We start from the raw sequence: 7,600 nt of genomic DNA, 5'->3' as shown, positions 1-7,600 counted from the left end.
TAAATTCTCTGAGTCATTACTTGTTCAATGACTCTTTAACCACTTTACGATTAAAACTCTCTAATTATTCACTTAATTAATTTTAGCTTAATAATGAATGATGATCCTTGTTAACTAAACCTCTTAAATTTTATTTTAAATTTTCAAATAATGAAAACAAAGTGTTCATCTAATTTTGTAAAGAACAAATATTCATAACTTACATAAAAAAATCATAAAATATACCAAAACTTATAACTCTAGAGAAATTCAAATACTTAACTTAATATTCAAATTCAACTATCTAAAAAAGTATATCCAAACTCAATTTAGCATTCACTTCAAACTCTAAAATCAAAAATACAAAACTAATCATTTTAAATTTACAAACAAATTTCAATAGAGTTATCACTTCTTATAATTAACTCAACGATCATTTCCAATTCACTAACAAAATGAAAAAAAAAAACATATAATTTCTTTTACCAAAAAAATCGTTCAAACTACAATAAACACCACCACTTATTAAAAAATTTAAAAATTTTAGATCTAAACTACACAGTTAAGCACTACCAAATTTCAATACAAGACTTTGAAATATTCATTTACTCAACTAACCAAACCAAGACAGATAGCAAACACGAGCAAGAAAAGAAAATAAATCTTTAAAATAAAATAATTTACTCTGATTTAGAAACTAATGAGATAAAAAAAATCACCATTCAATTAGCATAAGGTATAGTTCAATCATAAAAAGAAAAAGAGTTAAAGAGAGGGAGAAAAAGATGTTGGAAAGGTAGAACTGATCTTAAAATAAAGAGTTAAAGTTAAGAAGAAGAAAAAAGGTGTTGGAAGAAAGAAGAAAAAAGTAAGAGAGGAGAAAAAAATAATTGTGTGTACTAAAGAGTAAAAAGATAAGAAAGGTATTGGAGGAAAGAAGAAAAAACAAGAGAAGGAGAAAAGGAAATCCCTGAACTAAAGAAAGAGAAAGCACACAATTTTACGCTTATGAATTTAAAAATAATTAAATTTTTTATATGATTCTAAAAAATTAGTATAATAGATTCTCAATAATATTGAAATTTTCATAAATGTTTAGCTATAACTATTTACTATTATTTAAGAAAGTATTTATAAATTGGGAGAAACATAGATGTTGTATTAATATTTTAAAATTTTTAAAAAATATAATAAATCAAAGAAAATAGTACACTTTTATTATTGACATGAGTATTTATTTATATTAAATATGAAGAAAAAAGTAAAGAGTTGTGTCAAATCTCATTAAAACGCATCCAAAATTTATTTGAGCGGACGCTAGGTGTCAAGTAAAAGAAATTTAGAAATCAGAAAGTGGAAGACAGGTGTGAGCAGCTGAGTGGTCGTTCGTCCTTGACGGTTGTAGTAAAACTTAATTTTTCAAAACTCACGCCACTCTCTGCATGCAACCAAGAATCCTCCAATTCTGAAACTCCATTTTCTCCTCCTTCTCTCTAAATTTCTTCATCTTCTCTATAAAGAAACACTCACTTTCTCTTCTCTGATCACCACTCAGGCACCGCTGAAGCACTCTCGGCGTCAAGAGCTTCCGTTTAAACCGATTGGTTTATGATTCTGAGCTGTTGAGTCTCTTTTTCTCTAGTACGTTCGGTTACGTCTTGCATGCAACTCTTTGGTTCTGGTCTTTTGAGTGGGTGGTAGTAGTCTGAGTGTTTCTGGTTTTCTCTGTAGTTCAGTATTCCTAACAACGTGATCGTCGAACGTTAGTTCTGTGGTAGAGGGAAGTTTTATTCTGCTTCGTTTGAGCGTTCGTCTGCGTGTCGAGGTAAGGGAAGCTTATATAATTTGATTTATATTATTGTTTGAATGTTGGTATGTTTGCATGATATGTTGTTTGGATTATTGGTTGAATATCAAATATGTACGTGCTACTTGTTTGGAAGTATGGATGGATGACTGATGCATATTGTAAATTGAGCTGAGATAGAATTGATATTCAATATGTGATAGTATGGTCGAACGTCCTAAGTAAGCATTCGGTTCTTCTTGGGAGTACCTGGTCTAACCTAAGTCTCATGTTTTGGGGAGGGAAGCTGAGAGTTTTTCCTGTAATACTATATAGGAGTTGTTAAACCTTGACCGAGAGTAGTATTAACCATTCATTTCCGTTGAGCGTCCATCAATATTAGGTTTCCTCATACGGAGAATTTCTTTAATAACGATAGTGTTAGAATAATAGATAGGTATATACGAGTGTTCGGTTTAATTGTAATTCTTCTTCAGACTTCCTAAATAGTTTAGTCAAATGGGTTATATACTACTTAAAGTCTTAGGCATTGTTGTTCTTTTCATTCAGAATAAGTGGTGGATCAATTGTATAGATTTATATTCATTCGTTTTAGGTAAGTTTATTAGCGATCAGTCTTGGACCAAGAGTTCAGTCTCAGTAGAGCTCGTTCCTGATAATCACTTGGTCTTGGACCAACGCTCGTTCAATAGTATTGTTTTCTGCAGGGCTCGGTCTTAAACCAAGCACTGGGTCTCATTTTCTGAAATATATCATTCAATCCGTTATTCCATCATTTCTCATTAGTATTGGTATTTAGTGTAAACCGTGTTAGTCTTTAAAAGGTGTTTGGCCTAGAGTCTTAGTACTCGACCTAGGATTTGTGGCGTCCGTTCTGAGCTCTTAGTGGTTAAATTATTGAAGTGTTATTCTAGTGAACTTATGGGATGATGAGAGAGCGATCGTAGTTCAGTTGAATGTATTGATGACCAAGTATGAGATAAATTGAAATGTGTTGTGAATGAAATAGTGTGATTATGAACGAGTATTCCAGGGAGGAATATCTCTGAAAGTGGTTATTGATGTGGTAAAGTATGAATGTGGGCAAAGCTTAGCTGGCGTTCATCCTGATATTCCATGATTACTCATTCTCATGTAGAGAAGAGTAAGTCATGTGTGGGAATGGTAGGAGGTCCTAGTCCTTATGGTTAATTTGGATGGAACGGACTAACCTTGGGTGGCAGCTGTTGAGGGTATCCCAGTTACTACATCACCCAGGTGCATGAACGTCGTAGCTACACAAGATTCATACAGTCCGGACAGTCAGAGTCAAGTGGTTGTTATTTGCATGCATGGATGTATGATTTATGATGTGGTCTTTGTTGGTTTTGTTATGAATGTTGTATGTGGTGATTGAATAAATTTAATTACATAAGCTTACCCTTTGTTTCTTCATTTTTGTCTGTGACGTTCGTCCTGTCGTTGTCCTGTTGCAATGATCATCCATGTGGATGTGAGCAGAGGTGGAAGAGCTGCTGGAAGAGGTGTTGGGAAACGTGAAGGAAGTGAAGCCGAACCTTAGGGACAATCGGTCTGTTATTTGTTTTATATTTTGTAAGACCGCTCGACGTGTTTCCTTTTGTAGAACGTTCGGTCTAGTAACAATTAGAATAGTGTTTTGAATTCTATAATGTTATGTAAGGTCGTTCGGATGTCATCTTTATTAACAGAATACGACATGTTAGATTAATTTCTTTAATTTTTTTGAAAGATATTATGTTATTGTGAATTTAAAAATAATTAGAAATTCTATATAATTGTACAAAATGTTTTAATATAGTTTAGTATAAATAATTTGAAACTTGCAGTGTAATTATAATTATTCAAGACAATATTTTTGAATCTGAAAAATTTTGGGTGTTGTAGAAATATTTTAAAGTTTAAAAAAATGTAGTAAAACAAAGAGAACAGTGATGTTAAATATTTATTATATTAAATATGAATAAGTTAAAGAGTTGATTTGGGATTCAATGAAGAAATCAGAAAAATAAATGAATAAAAATTTAAAACTGCTGTTAAAAATTTAAATTTAAGTAATTCTAACGGTATGAAGTTAATGGTCATAACAAGGTCACATCCCAAAATGTCACTTCTGAAGCGCTTTTAAATTCCATGTGCAGCTTCTGACTTTTCTTGGCTTGTGGTGCAGAAATTCCTCACCACAAAATCCATTCCAAGAGAGAGATTGTTAGAAAAAATAGACTAAAGTTTAAGCAATGACTATTATCACCATGATTGACTATTCTTTGAAATTATTTATCATTTCGAACATTTTTTTATTATATGGATATAGATACAAATAATATATGAGATATAAGAGTATGGATATATTTATCTTGTTTTGTTTTCTTTTTTTATATTTAATTTAATATTTATTTTTTAAATTAAATATATATATATATATATATATTAAATTTCAATATTATGTGCAATATATTGTTCTTTTTATTTATTCAAATAGAGTTTATTTTTATTTTTATTTTTTTTAGTTATGATTTCTGTTTTATAATTGTTTTAAATTGCTATATTTCAGTTATATGTATTTAATTATAATTTATTTTAGATTTCTAATATTCCTTTGTTTGCATGCACATGTGTAATTCGCGTTATGTTCATACTTAGATTATAGTAATGAATGCAGTAATTAAATTTTTTCCTTGAATTATGAAAAAAAAACTAAATAAATTGATTAATTAATTTATTCTAACTTATATACTAGTTTGCTTAGTAATAAAGATTTTATATTGTTATGATTGTTCATGTAAAGTCTAAATAAGAATTTTACTTATACGAATTAATCAATGCATTGTTTGATTGGTTTGAACAAATTTAATAAATTAATTAATGAATTATTTAATTAACTTAAAATCTATTTGAAAAATTGAGTGACCGTTTGATAGTTAATGAATAATTCAATTATAGAACAGTTGGATAATCAATCAATGTGTCTTTTATATTTGCTTTTGTTTTATTTTAATTTTTTTATTATTTTAAACCTTATATTGTATATATATTTAACCCCTTTTATAGATTTTTATAAGTATTATTTTAAGTGATGTTATTGTACTAGATTCCTTATAATATGACTTGTGTTAGTCTAACACTTTCTACTTTTATTCACTATGTCTATATTACAGAAGTGACATTTTTTTATGGCATTAATGATACATTATTAATTATAATATAATTACTTAATGATATTATAATGAATCTTATTTAATATTGTCTAATAGGTTAAAGTTTAAAAAACAAAAAAAAATATATTTAAATTTGAATTATTATTAATTTAATATTTTTCTCTTTACGAAATTTTGTTGAAGTTACATAAAATTTCAAGAAGAAAAAGAAAAAAAAATTAAATATTTTAAAATTTGAATATTTATTTTCCTTTTATAATTTTAAAAAATATTTTTAACTTTATCATCTTTGTTTCACTTTGCAAAATTAATAGATGTTTTAATTGTCATAATTTTTTCAGTTTTATTAAATTCTTATTTAGTATTCTGATTTGAAATTTATATCATTATAATTTTTCTATAAATATATGACATAAAAAAATAAAATATTTTATATTGATATTCAATATTTAATAATATTATGTTATCTTTGTTGTAATTTTTATTTTTTTATACAAATTATTAATTAGTATTAAAACAGTAAAAAAAAACATGTATAAACACATGAACATATATGTCCGTTGTCTGGTGAAGAAGGAGAAGAAAGAATAAAAAAATTATACTCAATGAAAATGAAAATGAATATATATATATATATATATATATATATATATATATGTATATATATATATATATATATTGAAATTTTAAAGGTGAAATAAATAATGAAATTTGTTCTAGTCCTCCAATTATCACTCCTAACAAACCGTGAAAGAAAAAGAAAATAAAAATTAAATTAATGGATTCGATATATCAATACTACCTAATATTTAATAGATGAAAATCAAAATTAAAAAAAAATCTAATTAAAACACCCTAAAAAAACTATTATAGAATATTTGACATAATATCTTATTAACACACTACATACATATATTAACAATAAAAATTCATAGGTTGTAAATATGATATATAGTATACATATGTACATAGTTACAAACATTTGTTTAAGAAAAAACACTTATAATATTATATTAATCCAATCGAATAAATGTTAGTTATTCAGTATGAATACATTTAGATTGATTCAAACCAACTTAAATCTTGCATGACCAAAATTGAATTAAAATTAAATTTATTTCAACTTAATATAAATTTTGTTGACTTAATTTAATTTAGTTTGTCATTATAAATCTAACTCAACTTAAAATGAATCTTTTAAATTCAGAATTAGTTAAGTTATGTTTGACATAGGCTTAAGTTTACTCGATCCAATGTGTACTCTGGTGACTCAAAGATCTTAGTTTGACCTGATCCAATTGAAGTTAGATCGAGATCCACACAACCCAACATGGATAACTTTAATTTGGCTTAACTTGGTTTGTATCTCAACTTGACTTGAGTTTTGTCAACTCAATTTAACATAAATATTCTTAACCTAATATAATGTGAATTACCTCCATTTGACTTGACGTGAGCTTAATTCAACTTGACATCACCTAAGAACCATGTAACTCATCCTAAATAGTTATAGTCTAACCATTCTTATAAGCTTATGACTCATTATAACTCAAGTTAGTCTAAACTTAATTAAAACAGATTTAGTATAATTTGTCTTAAACTTGACTTAATTCGAGATTAGGTTTAGCCTAACATAACTTAACCTTTGGATTTGACTTGGTTCAACCTAACATAAGTTTAACCCAATTTAATTTGACTTTGACATAATTATATATAATTTAATTTGTGCTTGACTTGACTTAAACTCAATAATATTCAAACATTATTTGAATCAACTTAATCCTACCTTGTTGGAACTCATTTTAACTTAACTAAATATTTTATAACTTGACTCATCTTAATTTTTAATTTCAAAACTCAAAAAGTTAGTTTATATCTAATGTGAATCTAATTATACATAAAATCCAATTTGAATTTAATATAAACCCATTAAAATGAACTTTAAAAAAATTAAAGGCTTAATAGTCTCTTTTGTCCTTAGTTGTGTTCGATTTTGTCAATTTGGTCATTGGTTTTAAAAAGGTGTCTACTTGGTCCTGACTTAGAAAATTGTGTCAACTTTGTCAATTCCGTTAAAAAGAAACAAACGGAGTTAATAGTCTGGCAGTTTCTTTTCAATTTTTTTTTGTAATCTTTAGGCCACCTATTCCCTTCTGCCACGTCAGTGCAGAAACCCTAATTCCTCCACTGTCAACCAAACCTTATCCGCCACCACCACCTTGCCGCGCCACAACAGTGAAGTTCAAACCCTATCAAACTGTGTCGCCACCACCCACACCATCAATGTCGCAAAGAATCTGCAACCACCACATCGTCTTTCACCATCAATGTCGCAACCACCCACACCATGAAATCCATCCACCACCATGAACCATGTCGCGTCGTCACCACTATGTCGGAAATCACACAACCAGGTTCGAACCTACCCTCCATCATCAATCTCGCGCAACCCAAATCACCAACAACAACATCATCTTCTTCCTCACGATTAAGACCCAGAAAAACCCAGAAAAATTCCCAATTTTCGAACTCCCAATTTGCGTAGAACAGAAATGAAGGCTTACCATGTGGCAGCCCTTCCCCACCCAAAAATTGGGTTTCAACCTTCCCATCTGCGGTGGCTACTGGTAATGTGATG

This window comes from Vigna angularis, chromosome 1 (assembly GCF_016808095.1).
Source record: "Vigna angularis cultivar LongXiaoDou No.4 chromosome 1, ASM1680809v1, whole genome shotgun sequence".
Classification (NCBI taxonomy): Eukaryota; Viridiplantae; Streptophyta; class Magnoliopsida; order Fabales; family Fabaceae; genus Vigna; species Vigna angularis.
Note: the sequence above shows the minus strand (reverse complement) of the source record.